The sequence below is a fragment of the Dasypus novemcinctus genome, chromosome 5, assembly GCF_030445035.2.
Source record: "Dasypus novemcinctus isolate mDasNov1 chromosome 5, mDasNov1.1.hap2, whole genome shotgun sequence".
Classification (NCBI taxonomy): Eukaryota; Metazoa; Chordata; class Mammalia; order Cingulata; family Dasypodidae; genus Dasypus; species Dasypus novemcinctus.
The window spans coordinates 39746072-39764802 of NC_080677.1; positions in this window are offsets into that span (position 1 = coordinate 39746072).

Sequence of the window (18731 nt, forward strand, 5' to 3'; positions counted from 1 at the left end):
CTGACAGGTTTTCTTAGGTTACTTTTTCTTCCAACAAATCAGTGCTAGGAGCCATCTATTGTGTAAAATTCTTGCATTTGTGACTTTGGGATTATCCTTCATCCACCAGTATATTATATGTGATCAAACAATTTCTGCTTGAGTCTTTTTCATATAACAGGGCAGGACTATGGACATTCAGAAGCAAATGTCTAGCTATTACATTTCTTATAACTTCAGAATAAACTTGAGCTATGGAAACAATTGGCAGAACCACCTGAAGGATGATGAATTTTTAATAAAGGTAAAAAATATTTCAGAAAAAAGGTCAACCAATCATACTAATATTCTATCCTAGTTATCCAAAAGAACAAACACAGCTCAGAAGATGTACAGACATTTTCCCTTTATGCCATGCATGTAATTACTCAGGGACAGTTTATAAAGCAAATTTTATTGTTCATTTGCACATGTATTTCCCAATGTACTCCAACTCAATGACCAAGGAAATTTAAACTTTTTTAGTTTTAATTTTAGGTCAAAGGGACAAATGTAAAAGAAACAAATTCGCACAATAATTTGTTGTTGTTTTTTTAAAACAGGCTGATATATGCAGAAGGAAAGTTTACTTCTGCCTCACTTTTATCTCTATCATATATACATAGAATATGACACAGAGAGTTACTGTACAAAACTACAGCATAGTAGCACTATGAAATCCTTGTTTAAAAAGATTAAGTATGCTTAATATTTTATTTTCTTACTGTGACAAGAAAATGCAATAAAATATCTGATAGACATTTTTAATAACAAAGAGTTAACATGGGATTAAAAATAAAATTTAACTTTGTAAAATATCATTATATAAGCACTCTGCTCAACTGAGGTTTAAAATTGTGCTGCACTTTGAAATGTATTTTATTATCATGTAGGCTTATTTTTATTAAATTACCTGAAGATAATCCTGTATTTCAGATGATGAAAACATTTCCAATCAAAATATTGTAAAAGACAAACAAATGAATTCATATCTTATGAAATATTTTTCTCTTAACCTCTTCTATTTTATCTAGCCTGATCATCTATTTGAGGAAGAGCTCTTGAAAAGCTATTTTTAAAAGGAATAAAGTTTCCCATCCCAAAAGTCACAGTCCTGAGGATTTAGAAAAGTGGTTCTAAGGATTAGAAAGACATTACATAATGGGAAAATTATATAGTGATTAAAGCACAATACTGTTACCAATTATATCAGGGATTTTACAGAGGGATTCTATTAATTCCATAAATACTGCATAGCTAAAGCTTAGAGTATGACATTACCAAAGAGATTATATTCTTAAAAAGATTGGTAAAAGCATGAGAGGATTGCATTGATGTTATAAAGGGTAGTCAGATTGTTTAATATTAAAATCAACAATAATTGGAATAGACAGTAAGCAAAAGGAAGAAGTTTATCTTGCACAACTGAAAAATGTTGTTTTGAATCCCCAAGCAATGGAATTTATTTACACACCTATACTCACAAACACACAACCCTTTATGATCTCATTCATAGAGACTAGTTTTTAAGTAATGCCTATAAATTTAGAACTCATTCTTGTGTCAGTAACTCAGAACTTGTGAATTATTTTTAGAGTTGTAGTTTTTCAGAAAAGTCATGCATAAAATACAAAGTTCCCATGTACTACCTTATTATTAACACCTTGCATTAGTGTAGCATATTTGTTACAATTTACAAAAGAACATTTATGTAATTCTACTAATAATTATAGTTCATCATTTACAATAGGAGAACTTATGAATTCTGATTCTAGCACAGAAAAGAATCATTTCCCAGGAGAAATTTTTAAAATATAAAATTATATTCCATCCAGTTCCAAAATTTGATAAGCCTATAATATGCAATTTGGATGCTTAAATAATTCTGCTTGAAGATAAATCCAAACCTATTTAAAAGACTTTCTTTGTTTGCTGTGCTGCTATGACAAATACTACACAAAGAGTTGACTTAAACAACAAGCATGTATTGGCTTATGATTTTGAGGTTTTAAGACATCCAAAATCAAGATGCTGGCCAGGCTATGCATTCTGCGAGAGTTTCAGCATTCAGGTGCTATCTTGCTGCAATCCTTGGGGTTCCTTGGCTTGGCTTGCATCTCTGCCTCCTGTCACATGGTGATGACCTTGATTTCCTCCTGTGACCTTCTTTGATGTCTGGTTTCTGGTTTCTTCTCTTTATAGGCTCCCACTAATAGGAATTAAGACCCAACCTAATTTAGCTGGCCGCACCTTAACTAATAATAACCTCTCTAAAGCATCCTATTAACACATGAGTTCACATAATGCAGGATTATATATTAAGATTAAAAACATGTGTTTCTTTGGGAGTACATAATGCAAACTACCACAAAAACTAATTTATTTTACTCTAGGAACCAGCCTAAAGAAGTTTTGAACTTTATAGCTGAGACTCATTACACCAGGTTTGTCTATAAAACAAGATAAGCAAAGTTCAAGAAATCTATCTGAAAATTAGAATTTTATAAAAAGAACAAAACCGTATTTAGTCCATAGGAGCAACTTATTGTAAAAAGAATAATTATGCAAGTAATTCATGAAAACATTTTTACTGTAAAAGTTTTAAATAATTCAGATAAAGTTTAATATTCTATAAAGAACACACTCAACCAAACCTATTTGCATCCACACTTTCTGTAGTCTCCACTAGAAAACCATCTTATAATTATAGGGTTGATCTACCATAAGACATAAATATAAATATGCAATACATAACAATTATCTGAAATATGAACCTAGAAAAAAAAGAGTGCATTTCAGTCTTTAATAATGGGACAGTCAATAAAATCATAAGAATTCCCACACTTGCCAGACAGTTAATCCTCTTTTGACATTAAATGGCAAGAACTAGATGAGTTTTGAAAAGAATGTGGGAATCAAGGGAATAGGCTACTTATTTTCATTGGCTGCCAGTTGATTAAAAGGCATAAGCTAAGTCTTATTTATTTGTTCAGTGCCTAGAACTTAGTATATTCTTATTAATAAATATTTATTTAAATAAGAAAATGAGGTAGAAAGAGTATCTATTTCAAGAGGAAAAAATAAGAGAAAATAAAGTGGGCTGAAGGTATTGTGTTTCATCCAAGATCATGGGGATGATACTTTTCTAAGAGCAGAGGGTATTACTGACCTCAACCCAGTTTGTGTCTGAGAATATTCTATATATTCCCCATGAGCATTCAAATCCAATAAAAATTACTCTTTTGGGAGGTATGTGTTTATTACACCTGACTCCATCATCATAATTCATGCTTGATTTCAGCTTTAATATTATTCATGAGAAGAGGAATGCTTGGCTTATCTTCAGTAATTCCATACCTTCAGAAGACTCCCAAGCCAATATATATACCTCCAACTTTTTCTCTTAAACCAAGAGCTCAATTGTCTATTAGACATTTGTGTACTCGATCAATGTTGATTGGATATTCCTTAATGTCATTAGTGTGCTAAATTCAACCTATCCAAAACTAAAGTAATTATCCTCTTCACCCTTTCTCTTTCACCAAATTTATTCAGAGAGGCAAAGTGTTCAGATAAAACACAACACATCCCAGTTACCCTTGAAGTTATGTATGATCATGTTACTAAGTTCTGCCCCACCAAAATATTCGTGTGAAAGTTGCAAGGTAATGCTTTTGCAGCCCCTTCAAAAGGAAGACAAAAAAACCTAGTGTATTAGTCAACGTTCTTTAGGGAAACAGAGCTGACAGGAGATATCTGTAAATATTATGAGATTTTATAAAATTGTCCCACACATCTATGGAAATACATGAGTCCAAATTGCACAGGGAAGGCTGCAAGCTGGGAACTCCAATGAAGGCTATTGATGAATTCTCCAGAAGGTGGCTGACTGAAGTAGAAAATCTCTCTTCTGACTGCTGAAATCATCACCTCTCCTTTTAAGACATTCCACTGATTGGATAAGACCTGTCATATTGCTGAAGGCAATCTCCGCATTTGGTTGGATGTAATCAGCCATAGATGCAATCATCTTACTAATGATTTAAATCCACAAAATGTCCTCACAGTAAAAAATAGGCCAGTGCTTGCTGGACCAAACAACTGGGCCAAGCTGACACATCATCTGGGATAAGCTTATTTTGGCTTTTTCACTGCCTGCTCCCTTGCCTGTTATGTGGAGATAATAGTGGAGCTCCAGAAGCTATCATGGACAAAATAATGATGGTGAGGATGACAGATGGTGGAGCAGAATGACTGAAGGGACCTGGGTCTCTGTTGACACTGTGGCACTATCATATTGGCCTGGTTGCTTACCTTCCTGTTTGGATCACCGAAGAGAGAAAAAAAGCTCCTATTTATTTTAACCACTGTTGTTTCTGTGTCTGTTACTAGCAGCAGAAGGCAATTCTTTATCAAGACAATATACAGTCTAAGTCCCAAAGAATTTCTCTATACTCTCTTTTTCCTTTACAGTCCACCTCAATAGCCACCAAGTTCTGTCAGTTTAATTTCTTAAGTAGATTTCAAATCTTCTCCTTTCTCTGCATCCCACTCTCATTGCATTAGTTCAAACACTTGTCATCCATCACCATACCATTGCAGCAGACCCTACCTCATCTGCTTGTAGTTTCACTTCCCTGGGCTCTGACATCCACACTACTGTTTGAGTGGTCTCTCAAATGCTTTTCATACCAAAACCCTCTCCCCATCCCATTCCCAGTGCATATACCTTCAATGACTAGTTCTTCCTAACCAGATAGCGTGTGTTTTTCAACTGTGGCAAAAAATGAATCTTGAGTACCATACTCCCTCATCACTGGCCATATACTCTAGAAACATCAAAATATTAATTGTTCTCTGGATTTTCCTTCTATGCCTTGTGAATACTATTTCTTAGAATGCCTCTTATCAGTTTGTTGGGTCCAAAACTCATCAATTCAAACTTGTTTAAGTTTCTCTTCGAAGATTCCATGACCTTTCTACTTTCTAAACACAATCTCCACTCTGTAACAGTGTACGTATTTCTACTGTTGTATATCATGCTGTATTATTATTTATTTAAATGCATATCTGTTTTTCACACCAAACTAGAGCAACTCAAGGGAAAATAGTTTACTTTATTCGTTTTCGTACCTCCAGTTCCTGCTTTGGTGCCAGGAAATAGTTACTACAGGGCATTCAGAAATTATATGAGGAAATTTGGATTGTACTGTGGCTCCTCTTTGGATCCTGTTTGTCAATAAACCCTTGTGAGATGATGGCATCATGTGTCACTATGTTTCAACTCATTTTGCATTAAAGCTGGTGTCTATATTTTAAATGATCTTTTGGAATTACCTTGTGCTAAGCTACTCTTGTATTGGGCTGGTCAGGGAAGGTCCTGGAAGTCTGGAAGAAGAATGAGTAGTGGGTTAATGATGTAAAAACTTTTGGTACTGTGAATGATGGCCAGCAAGACTGACTCACCTTTGCAAGTAAATAGAAGGGTTTGATTATAAATTAATATATTGCTGAAATTCTTCTTTTTCTAACAAGTTTCATTACAGAGAAATTTATCATTCAGTCACATGTTCATTGGTTCCTTTCTTATCCTGATCCTTTGATAAGGGTTATTATATAACTCAGGCCCAGGCCATAGATGATATTTACATTTCTTTTTTAAAATTTAGTAAATATAGCTACTCTCATACTTAATACTATTACAAATCTTAGATGTTAAGAAAACATCTAAAACATGCTTTTCTACTATTTGAATTGTTGCAGTGCCCTTCCTGGATACAATTTTAAAATTATTTTTAAGAGGAATAAGGTTAGGTTAAACGCTTTAGGTAAAATCTTTGGCATTCAATTTGTAGAAATTAGTTGTTAGTAAAGAATCAATCACTTTCTGCTAATACTTTATTCATTAGAATTGGGTATTTGATTCTAATCTATGTTAATTACTACAAGATGGACACAGTTTTTAGAATAACTCATTATTTTTGCTATACAATTTATGTCCTTTATGTGTGGTAAATCAGAAAACTGAAAATTTCAGTTTGGAAACTTACTCAACAAATAACTATGCTGACTAGTCTATTTATCACAGTGCTCTTGCAGAAATATTGCTTTCACAATTCAGATACACGTAAAGTCAGCCAAAATATTACTTTCTTTACCTTTATAGACTCTATAAACTCTTCAAATACTTTATATTAGAAATAAAACTAGTAAAAAATATTTAAAGATATACTTAAAAAATCTATGATCAAATTTTTTCTCATTTGGCTCAATGTTAGCTTTAGTAGCACTTAAATTACTGGTGGAGAAAATTTTCCAGTCTTAGACCTGAAAGAAAATAAAATTTAAGGATATGAGTCAGAGGATTAAGGGATTCTTGAAACTGCTTTTAAACTGTATGCTGCAACATTTTCCCTTGCTGAATTTTAAATAACTTTCCTAAGGTCATAGAGAAAGTATGTATAGGAAGCAGGACTCATTCCAATGCAGGTTGACTCTGGAATCTCCACATTAAACATTTCTTTGCTGTAAGGTCTTCGGTGACCAACAGATTGATATTTCACAAAGTGTGTTCAATTCAATTCAAAATGATTCAACAAAATTTATTGAGAACCTGCAATGACCTGACTCACATCTACCCATGTAGAGTTCATTTTCTAATGAATGTTTTGAACAATAAATATAATAAATAAATCAATTATCCAGTGGTTAGAAGATTTTAAATGCTATGGAAAAAATAAAGAAAAAATAATTACAGATGTAAGGGAGAATGGAATACTTACGGTTCAGTTGTTTCAGAATTGTTATTCATACCCCTGGTAAACAATTCTATTAACTTGAGTACAGTGCAGTTAGTATTATCTTTGATCTTACAGTCTTCACTCATTTCCAAAGTTACTTAGGTGAGCATCTTTTCTCTTGCTCCTCTATCGAGGTTATGTCATGTATTTGTAACACCGTTAGATTTTTGGTCACAGTTTGGATACCATACTGGGACCCTCAACCTCTGAAGTAATTTTTATTAAAAATTGCATATATTAAAATTCATTCTTTGTGCTGTAAAGTTCTATGGTTTTAACAAATGCACAATGTCATGTATGCACCACTATAGTATCATACATAATACTTTCACTGACCCCTATTTCCTGCACATATCATCTTTTCAACCCTCGACACCTCCCCCAGAAACTTTTGCAACCACTGATCTTTCTACCATCTTTATAGTTTTTCATTTTCTGCAAAGTTGAATCATATAGTCTGTAGCCTTTCCATACTGGTTTCTTTCACTTAGCAATATGCATTTAAGGTGCATTTCTTTTTATGGTTAAATAATATTCTATTGTAGGGATAAATCACAGTTTGTTTATCTGTTAACCTACTGAAGGGCTTCTTGATTGCTGCTAGCTTTTGGCAATTATGAATAGAAATGATATAAACATTCACATGAAGGTTTTTCTACGGACATAAGTTTCAAATCAATTGGGTAAGTACATAGGGGTGAACTCTCTGGATTATATGCTAAGACTATATTAAGCTTTGTAAGAAACTACCAAAATGACTCCCAAAGTGACTGTACCATTTTGCATTCCCACCAGCCATGACTTAGAAATCCTGCTGCTTCATACCTTTGTCAGCAATTGGCATTGTCCTTTGGGTTTTTTTGTTTGTTTGTTTCTTTTTTTGTTTGTTTTTTAGCTATTTTAATGGGTGCGTAGTAGCAGTTTGTTTTAATTTGCATTTCTTTAATGACAAATGATGTTGAGCATCCTTTCATGTGCTTATTTGCCATTTGTCTATCTTCTTTGGTAAGGTGTCTGTTGAAATCTTTTGCCCACTTTTAAATTAAATTGTATGTTTTCCCTTTGTTGAGTCTTTTAAGAGTTTTTTTTTTTTAATATTTTGGGTGCAAGTCCTTTATCAGATATATGATTTGCAAATATTTTAGTACCATATTGTAATACAGTTTTGTATATTTGTTCATTTTTCTAACATAAAAGAACAGTGTTTTACTTTCCAGTTTCCAGGTTGATAATAGTTTACAGCAGCCAAGAAAGTAGCAGCAGTGAGATCTCAATGAATGGGTGACAATAACTACATTGTGGAATTATATTTTTCCAAGGATGAGAAACGTAAAATAAGGCCTCAATGGTGGAGTTGCCCAGCTCTTTGTTGGTCTGTTTGAATTTTCTTCGATGTTATGAAGACACCAAGTGCCTAGAGGAGAGGAATTCTAGGTCAAGCAAAGTCAGTTATTGATGTAGGGGAAGGAAATGAGGATACACTGGGCTAGAGGAGGAAAGAGTCCTTGCTGCTAAGTTAGGGTCACAGTCTGTTCAGTTGATCCTGATAGCACATAGAGGAATCATTAGGATGTCATAATTGTTAAGATCATGGTTCAGGTCAGAATTTAAAATTTCATAGAGCTTTAAAGTCCATTTGTAAACCTTAACTAAATTTTAAACTTTTCGTATTCTCAAAAAACAAATGAGATAAGAACAATTCAGGGAGCCTTAAAACTGGTATGAAAAAAAATGTTTTCACAGGACAGATGACCTTCTTCACCATCTCTACTCCCTGCCTCCTCCAGAAAGAGCAATAACTCACCCCACACATATACATACACACACTCAGGGTGATAGGGTAAGTATATAATACAGTTTCAGGGTGTAAGATTCAGCAGTAACCTTGGAGGGGTGAGATTTACACTTCCTATCACTTTAAACTAAGGCAGTAATGTTTCTCCCTCCATTTCCTTAAAGCCTTTACATTTAGATGATCAGAAGTGAAATGGAATGCAAAGTATTTTTGTACACTATCTATTCAGACTTCCCTGTTCCTAAGAAGTTATGAGATGATAATTTCCATATCCTCACTGTCATATGTGAGAAAACAAGACTACCATTTTGGTGGATTGAATTATCTACATCAACAAAGACATGTTCTTCATCTTAATCTGCATTCTTATGGGTGTGAACTCATTTATAAATAGGACCCTCTGAAGATGCTTAACATCTGAAGATGTTAAGGTGTGGACCCATTTATGAATAGGATCTTCTAAGACCCTGTTCAGTTGTGGCTAAATTGAATTAAGGTAGGCTTTAATCCACATGACTAGAGGTCTTCCTTATTAAGAGAGGAAATTCACAGCCAGAGGAGTCAGAAGCCAGAAGTCAGTGGAAACCAGAAATGTAGGCATAAGGAGAAAGAGATAGCCATATGACAGGAAGCAAAGATGCAAGTCAAGGAACCCCAAGGATTTCAGCTAGCCAGCCCTAGATGCTACAGATTTGGGGAAGAAACCATGGCTTTGCTGATGCCTTAATTTGGGACCTCTGGTCTCTGAAATGGTGAATTTATTGATTCTTATTCTTTAAGCCAGCAAATTATATAGTATTTATCATATCAGCCTGTTAAACCAAGACAACCACTGTTAGAACTTTTGGGGAATCTGTAATGCCAGTTAGAAACCCAATAACTCTTATTTATTCCCTATTCCCTGACTTTCTCCTATCAAATGCCTAACAGCTCCATGACACTGGCCATCGTCCTTATTTAGAAACAGGTTTTCTGAACCTACAGCTGAAGCCACCTGGACACTTTCATTTGTGCTTTACATTTCTCTCTCTCTCTCTCTTTTTTTTGGGGGGGATGTTTTCTATTTTATGACAACTAAAAAAAAATGATTTCATGCATCTCTTCTATTCTTCTGATCATGATATATAATTTAATCATTTAAAAATGCAAAACAAACAAAAATAACTTATGAAAAATTATTGCCTTAATTAGAAATTGCTCCAGGGAACTCAACATTATGAAATGTGTCTAGAGAAATTAAAAAATCTGTCCATGTGAACAGCTACACTATCAAAGATTGAATTAGCAACCTAAAATTCTCATTAACATGCACAGGATGCAGCTGAATGAGCCAGATCTTGATGAGACGCATGGCTCCCATGAACTCAACAGTGATAACCACCTCATAGTGTGAATGTTTTGCCCAAGCCTCCAAGTCCAAATGAGAGAATCTTCTACAAACTCTCTTCTGAGATCTAGCTACTATCCCATTTAGGACGACTTCAATTTATAAACCAACTCTTCCTAAGTTAGATGTTAACCAATTTTCTTAGAACAGCAGAACTATAGTGCTGAATAGAAGGAAGGAAATGCAAATATGTGGAGTTCAGAAATGAATTCTCATGCTAACCAAGCAGGTCTCCAATACCCAGGAGAATATCAACCATCTCTACATCTGGATGTCATTAAATTTCATACTGTTGTTTATGCCAATGGAACCAAAGCTGAACTTGGACACTCAAGACGTAGCAGCCACCTGGGACAACATTACTGAAAATGTCAACTTTGAAAACTTAGTTCTCTAAGTTTATATCACTATCCTTTCAAATAAAAAAATAAACAAAAAACTAAGTGCCTGTGGCTACTGCTTAACTGCCAACTCTTTAGTTCTGTAGGAAGAGGTAAGTTTACCAGGAAAACCTTTAATAAATATAAAAGAAAATTTAATTGCTATCTAATTCATTTGATCAAAGTAGGCATGGAAAATTCTAGTTAAATAACATCTCCAATGGGAAGGGCAGAACCATTATCCTGGATGGATATTTTAAGTTACACAACACTTGCCTGAAGGGAAAAAAAGGATGCACCTAAATAAGAACTTACTTTTCAACCTCTCTCCCATAGTTTCTCTAGGATGGTAGTGTGAACCAGGGGAGAAGTAACAGAATCTTGAAGGGCAATGAGGATAGGCTGTTCAAAGAGTTAATTTGACATCAAACTGTTGTAATTTTGAACAGAAACAACTGTGCAGCCACTGTAGAAGACTTTTTGACTATTCCTCAGAACTAAGTATAAAACTACCATTTGACATGGCAATCCCACCACTAGGTATATTCCCAAAAGAACTGAATGGGTCTCAAGCAGATATTTGCACACTGATGTTAATTGCAGCATTATTCACAATTGCCAAAAGATGGAAGAAATCCAAGTGTCCATCAACTGATTAATGGATAAATAAAATGTGGTATATACCTATGATGGAATATCATTCAGCCATAAAAAAGGAATGAAGTCCTGATATATGTGACAAGATGGATGAATCTTGAAGACATGTTGAGAGAAGTAAGCCAGGCACAAACGGACAAATATTGTATGATCTCACTGATTTGAAATAATTAGAATAAGCAAACTCATAGAGTCAGTATCTAGAAAACTGTTTACCAGAGGACAGGGTAAGGTAGGGAATAAGAAGCTAAAGTTTAAAATGTACAGGATTCCTATTTGGAATGATGGAAATGTTTTGACAGTGGATTGCAGTAATGATTGCACTACATTATGAACATTATTAATAGCACTGAAATGTATATTTGAAAGTGATTAAAAGAAGAAGTGTTAGATTGTATATGTTAACAGAATAAAAATTTTTATCAAAAATCCATGGAACTACACTACACAACCAGTGAACTCTAAGTTAAATCATGGGTAGTAGTATAATTATAAAAATGTACTCTTATTAACTGTAACAAATGTTCCACATAAATGCAAGGTGTTAATAATAGGGTGGTATATGGGAATCCTATATTTTATACATGATTATTCTATAAACCCACAGCTTCTATAATTTGGAGAGAAAAAAACACTTAGAAATCTTCATCTGAGAAAGTCTAATGCAGCTGACAAGCAACAAAAGAAAATCCATCTCTTGAATTTGCCATCATTTATACCTTGAACTCATAATTTTATTCACTGTGCGCAGCCTTTGGATTTGGCCCCACAGCATATTATATGTTTACCAAATCATCTTTTAATGCCGTGGTTTATTGAGAACTTGAAAAGCCTGCAAAAGTGTGAACCCCTGGCCCCTAACCTGAGAAATTCAGGTTCATTTGGGTCTCTTGGATGACTCTAAGGCACTTTATGGGGAACCACACACTTTGTCAAGCATCCTATCAATAGATGGAAAATTGTCCCTATTAAAGAAAGCTAAACAAACACTCCAAAGTTTCTGAAGACATTTTCCAAAGAAAAATTGCAGACATGTTTTGGGTGATAACACCAGCATTCTAATAGTGCAAATTCTCCCTGGCTGACAGCCTTCTAAGGTAAAATTCACTTGAATGTATAAATTGGAATAGTCCTAAATTATAAACCATGTTCCTGAATCTAGTACATTGCCTGAAGGTACAAAAAAGGGGAAATAACTCTAATGATTTTGTCAGTTAAGCATTTTCATTAGCTGTTGAAAATTTTTGACACTCGTTATGATAAAACACTGAACATGTTTCTCTGACAGTCTCTAGAATGGCTAGCATGAGATTCTACTGGAGTCTAGAGGGATAAATAAATTTTTGAGAGTTAAATATTCTTGTTTCCCCTTGCCACCTGGGGATGATTTTCTCAACCCTGACTTGTCTTCTTACATAGGCATAAAAGTTGAATGCCTTTGAGTTAACTTAGCGTGAAAATAAAGGGTGGGAGAGCAGAGGTGGGAATGAACGATCACAGTATCTTAACTCTAAACTTGTATTCAGGCATTCCCCTCGATTTCAGGATTAAGAATAATATAGTGTATACTCTAAAATATAAATTAGATTTAGATAAAAGTAAATAAGACGCATAGAACAAACTGAAGCATTCTAAAAGAAATCACTACATTGTCAATATAACACATTCTAAGAATACCAAATAGTGAAATTTAAATTCTAAGAACAACAACTATTTGAAATTTTAAAAATTAAGTGTTACTATAGGCATATTCTGAATAGAATCAGATAATTACATATATTCCTTGGATTTGAGTTATGAATGACTTATAGAGTATTCACCCTACTGCAAGTAGGTAAGTAGGTTTAAAAATATGTTTATAAAATTGAAATTATAAAATTATATGTCTTTGAGTGTCATCTGTTTGATTCCCAAATAAAAATTCCTACCACAAATGTAAATAGGATTACTCAATTATCCATTCATTGGCTTACTGTAATGTCTCACAATCATTCAACTCAGTGTGTCCCAAACCAGCCATTCCTATGCCCCCAAACTCAGTGATCAAGCCATTGGCATAGGCATTATTGTTAATTCTTTCCTTTCATTCACATCAACAATTTCCAAAATCCATCGATTCTAACTTTTATACTTCCTGAACATCCATTTCCCCTTTCCGTTCTTAAAGTTACTCTCCTAGTCCATGCAACCATCCCCTCTACCCAAGATTTCTGCAGTATCCTCCTAAATGAGCTCTCTGCTTCCAGGGTTTTTCTCAAAATTATATCACAAACCCAGCAATCTCTCTAAAATGGAAATCTCATTCTGGCACTCCTGACCTTGAAACACTTTAATCACCTTTGGCTAGAGTCCAAGGCCTCCGGGACCCCAAGATCTTGACCCTACTTACTTCTCTAGCTTTCAGTCTCACCATCTCCTACTTTATTTTCTAGTATCAATCCATGCAGCACTTGTTTTACACTCAAAAGTGACCTGTTCTCTCTTGCCTTGTGAATTTGCATATACATTTCTCTCTCCTTGGAGCCAACAGCCAATGCAAGAAACTTCATTCCTTCATTTAACTACCTTTTTATTTAAAGCTTAGGCATAATTTCTTCTAAAGAAATTCCCTTTCTACATGTTTTAGCAACATGCCTTGCATCCATTGTCTTGTCTCTTCTCACACTCTTGTAACTGCTATAGACTTTGACCTCCAGGAGTACAAGGAACTGTATTCAGGGTGTGCCTTATAATACACCCAAGCACAGTACCACATGTATATAATGTGCTTAAAACAGCATTTTGAGTTGAATAGTTTATTGTGATATATCACTTTACAGGGTTTTTTTTTAGATTTATTTTATTTATTTCTCTTCTGTTCGCCCCGTTGTCTACGCTTTGTGTCCATTCACTGTGTGTTCTTCTGTGTCCACTTGCATTTTTGTCATGCAGGACTAGGAAACTGTTTTGTTTTTTTTTGTAGTTGCATCATTTTGCTGTGTCAGCTCTCCATGTACGTGGCACCACTCCTGGGAAGGCTGCACTTTTTTCACACAGAGTGGCTCTCCTTGCAGGGTGCGCTCCTTGTGTGTGGGGCTCCCCTATGCAGGGAACACACTGTGTGGCACGGCACTCCTTGCACATGGCAGCACTGCATGTGGGCCAGCTCACCACTGGGTCAGGAGGCCCTGGGGATCGAACCCTGGACCCTCCATATGGTAGGTGGGTGCTCTATCAGTTGAGCCACAACTGCTTCCCTCACTTTACAGTTTTAAGAAGCTGTTTCATCTCATATGATAACAGTACACTACCTTATCCACTTAATATGTTAAGAGCAACAAATATAATTTTGTCTGATATGAGACTTGAGATTACTAAATAAAAGCAAATATGTAATACTATTAAATACAAAGTGAGTTCTAGATTGAATATGCTATTTTTATAGTCCTTATAAATTTGCAGATAGACAAATCAAAGGTAAATATGCCCTTCAATTGCATTAGAGGAACAAAGAACCATTAGCCTGCTAAAAACACATAAGAATTATTATTTAAATATATCTGCAACATATTGAAATATCTTATTTATATCAGAAAATGTTTGTGAAAAAGGAAAAGCAGTACTGGAAATCTGAAAAATTGTAAAAAAAAAATGTAAAAGAACTTGCAATTTATAAAATCGTAAGCTATTTTTTACAATACTGAGTGTATTAGTCTGTCAAAGAGGCTCTGATGCAAAGTACCATAAATCTGTTGGCTTTTACACAGGATATTTATTTGGGGTAAAATTTTACAGTTACTCGGTCCTAAAAAGTCCAAATCAAGGTTGCTTTCTCACAAAGTCAGTTGTCCCATGTTGAAGCAAGATGGTGGCTGATCTCTGCCTAGTCTCTCCTTCCTGGGCTTTCTCTCTTTAGGCATAGGGCGTTCTATATCAGTTTCAGCTGTAACCTCTCAGGTGGATGGCTCATCTCTCTTCCCGTGCTCTAGGATCAAAACCGTTCTCTCCTCTTCCGTGTGTCTTCTTAAGTGAGTATTGTTTATATAGGCCTGAGCCATACCTTACTGATGTGGTCAAATCAACACCCTAATCTTAACAGGTAATTTAATCGAAGACATCTCAGGTGAATCTAATACAATTTAATACCACCTAGAGGAATAGATTAGCTTACAAAATGAATCCCTTTTTTGGGATTCATAAATAATCACAAACTGCCACACTGAGAAGGGTGTTATTCCCAATATTCTAAAAGAGGAAACCAAACTGCAGAGAACATAAGGGCATCAGCCAAAGAAATCAAAAGCTTGAAAATTTCTGAACAGCTGTTTACCTCTGGTGATACTTGCAAAGTCAAGATGCTTCTTCAATTTTCTATGACATAAAATTTGCAAACACTCTCCAAACAGACAGAGTCCACATTTATTTCATGTTCTGAGAGAAACAGGTGACCAAAAAGCTCTGGAAATTAAGTTAAAATGGCAATGGATACAGGATATACGATGAAACTTAGACAATTCCTTTCTTTTTAAAATTATCTGTTTATTTTACTGCATCCAGGCAATATGTCAGATATCGTGGGAGTGCAAAAATGAATTAGCTGTGATTCCCCCCCTCTATAAACTCACAGTCTCACAGAAAAGCTAAGAATGTTTAAATGTAATCTAATGAATGTAACAAATGTTATTAGAGTTGTAGAGATGAAGTGTTAGAAGAATTTAGAGCAGGTAGGATTACTTCTGCTTGCAGAAAGTCTTTGTGGGAAACGAGTCACAAGCAGAACTTGGTGTGTGGATGGATACAGACAGTGAAAGATTAGGAGTAAGTTACATTAGGCAAAAGCAACAAGTTGAGCAAAGGAATAGAAATCAAAGTGGGAAAGAGTGGGGTGTAGATAGGAAAGAAAAACAGTTCATTTGAGGTAGAGCATAGAATAGCTGAACAGCAATAGTAGAAAATGTTTGAAAATAAAGTTGGGGGCAGTCTTTAGAAGACCTTGAATAACATGGTAAATGTAGTTCCTTAATTCAGGAAGCACTGACACCAATTTGAGTCGTATAATTAATTTAATTAGAGGTGGAGTGGACATCACCATCCCAGAATCCTCAGGACTGGGGAATAAAATTGTGGACTAGAGTGGACTTACTGGTATTCTACTACAGACTTATGGGATTCTAGCAATGGAAGACATTGTATCAATGATATGGAGACAGTGGCCACTGTAGGTGCTGAAGTCAGGGAAAGGGAAAAAGAGGTGTAATATGGGGGCATTTTCAGGACTTAGAATTGACCTGAATGACATTGCAACAACAGATACAGGCCATTATATATCCTGCCATAACCTACAGAATTGAGTGGGAGAGAGTGTAAGCTGCAATGTAAACTATAATCCATACTCAGTGGTAAAGCTCCAAATGTGTCCATCACTTGCAATGAATGCACCCCACTAATGAAAGAAGTTGTCAATGTGGGGAAGAGTGGGAGGTGTGGGGAGTGGGGCATATGGGAACCCCTTATATTTTTTTATATAACCTTTTGTGTAATCTAAGTATCTTTAAAAAAAATAGAAAATATATTTTAAAAATAAATTAAAATATTTTAAATTAAAAAAGTGTTTATAAGAATATAGCAATCTCAATCTGCAGAAGGGTCTATATTTGGTTGAAAGATGTAGCAGTCCTCTACAGAGGGTCTCTAAACATTAAGGCTTCTCAAGTCCACAGAGGGAAGGGGATGGAATATTTGCTTGGCCTTTGTTCTCATTTTCTATTTCTCTTAGTTTACTAAAAAAGGAATGTATCACCTTCAATATATTTGACATTTCTTCTCCTATAAGAGGAATTTGTTTATATGCCCATGCCAAAATTCCTATCTTTCAAAAAATAAATTTCAACTATTAATAGCATTAAAATAAAATACAGGCATTGTGCTGAACCCAATAAAGCATATCATTTCATTACATCTCATAACAAGCCTTCATTTACAGCATAATTGTGCCAACTTACACATAATGAAACTGAGGATCAGTCAATCACCCTTTCATTGTATTATGGTTATTATAAGTTATGGAGACAAAATGTGAACACAGGCTACTTTGACTCCAAAATAAGTATGTTCTATTCACTGTAGCAGTGATTTAAAATACAGTAAATTCAACCTTTGGTCTTTCTGGCATTAAAAAATCTGTTGATGTTATTAGACTGGATTGCGCCTTCCAGTCAATTCTGTTGTGTTTGCACAATAAGAATAGTAAACAAAATTCCTCTGTTCCTCTTTATTACCTGCATATGACATGATTCTTTCCCACATTTATCAAGATGAATAGTTCCATACCTAGTACTTTGCATGAAATTTGTTGTTTCTAATATTGTTCCTAGAAGAAATAAATATTAAAATACTTAATAATTGGCCATGGCATGGTAGCAACCATATATATATGGTTTACACAAAGTAAAATATGTCTTTTGTGAGTATCCCAATGGAATTGACAAATAGCATTACTCGCCAAACAAATTTCTAATTACTACATCTTTCATCCTTTATGTACTGAATAATCATAACAAATCCTAACTCTTGAATGGTTCATTCAAGGGGTGGTGGAAAGAACTGGGACTTTGGAGAGATCTAGGTTTGATGCTCCCTGTTCATAAGAGTACATCCTCAGGCAATCACTTCTCCTTCAGAGTATATTTTCTTCTAGGGAAAAGGGATCACAACATTTACTCTTCAGAGGCTGAGGCTGACCCAAAGCAGGCTCTGGTCCTTGCTGCTGCCCTTTACTCCCTGTGGCCCCTGCATAGGTTGCTTGCTTTCTTCTGTCCAGCCTCCCTTTCTCTAATGGACCTTTCCAAAGAGAAAATGAACATACCATCAATATAGTTTGTCTTTGTGTTTCTTTTTAAATTAATCCTATTCTAATTCCTTAAGAGTTTCCTGTTCTACCTTTTCTTTCACCTTCACATTAGTTGTTGATTTTCTTCAGGTACCTTTCTAAAAACTGGAGAAAAATCTATCCAAAATGTCTTCAGGGGACAATTAAGACCCTTTTTCTTATAAACTTAAACCTGCTGTGGGATTCCATTTAAAGGCCTTTTTCTTATAATGCCCAGTGCTTAAAGGATGATTCCCCAAAAGATGTGTTCTGTGCTATGGTCATGGCTTGCTTTATACTTATTTATACCCATAAACTTCAGGTGATGTCTCCCAATTCTATCTATGTCTGTAGCAGGAATTCTTCTAGATCCATGCATTTATTTCCCATTATTGGTTGCCTCAGCTTAAATGTCTCAACAGCATTATTTCTCTTGCCCAGGCAAACATGTTTGTCCTCTCCTAGTCAATATTTCCAAAGCTGTATATTTCCTCCTTTCACCAAATCGTGCCCTTAGTATCCACCTATTTACCAAAATCAGAAAGCTAGTAATCACATAAGATTCTTCTCTCTCACCATCCCCACTTCAGGATAAAGACCTTCATTTACCTTTCATTAATTCATTCATTCATGCATGCATTCATGTGTTCAATGAGTATTTACTCAATGGCTATTATGTTCTGGATACCTTGAGTTAAATGGAACAGACCAGACAATTTCTTGCCCTCAAAGGGGAAAAGTGAGAAATCAAGGTGAATGGTTGGAATTTTGGATTCTCTTCTTAACTGAAATGATTTTTGTGAGACTCAAACAAGAAAAATACATAAAAATATTTTGTAGATTGTAC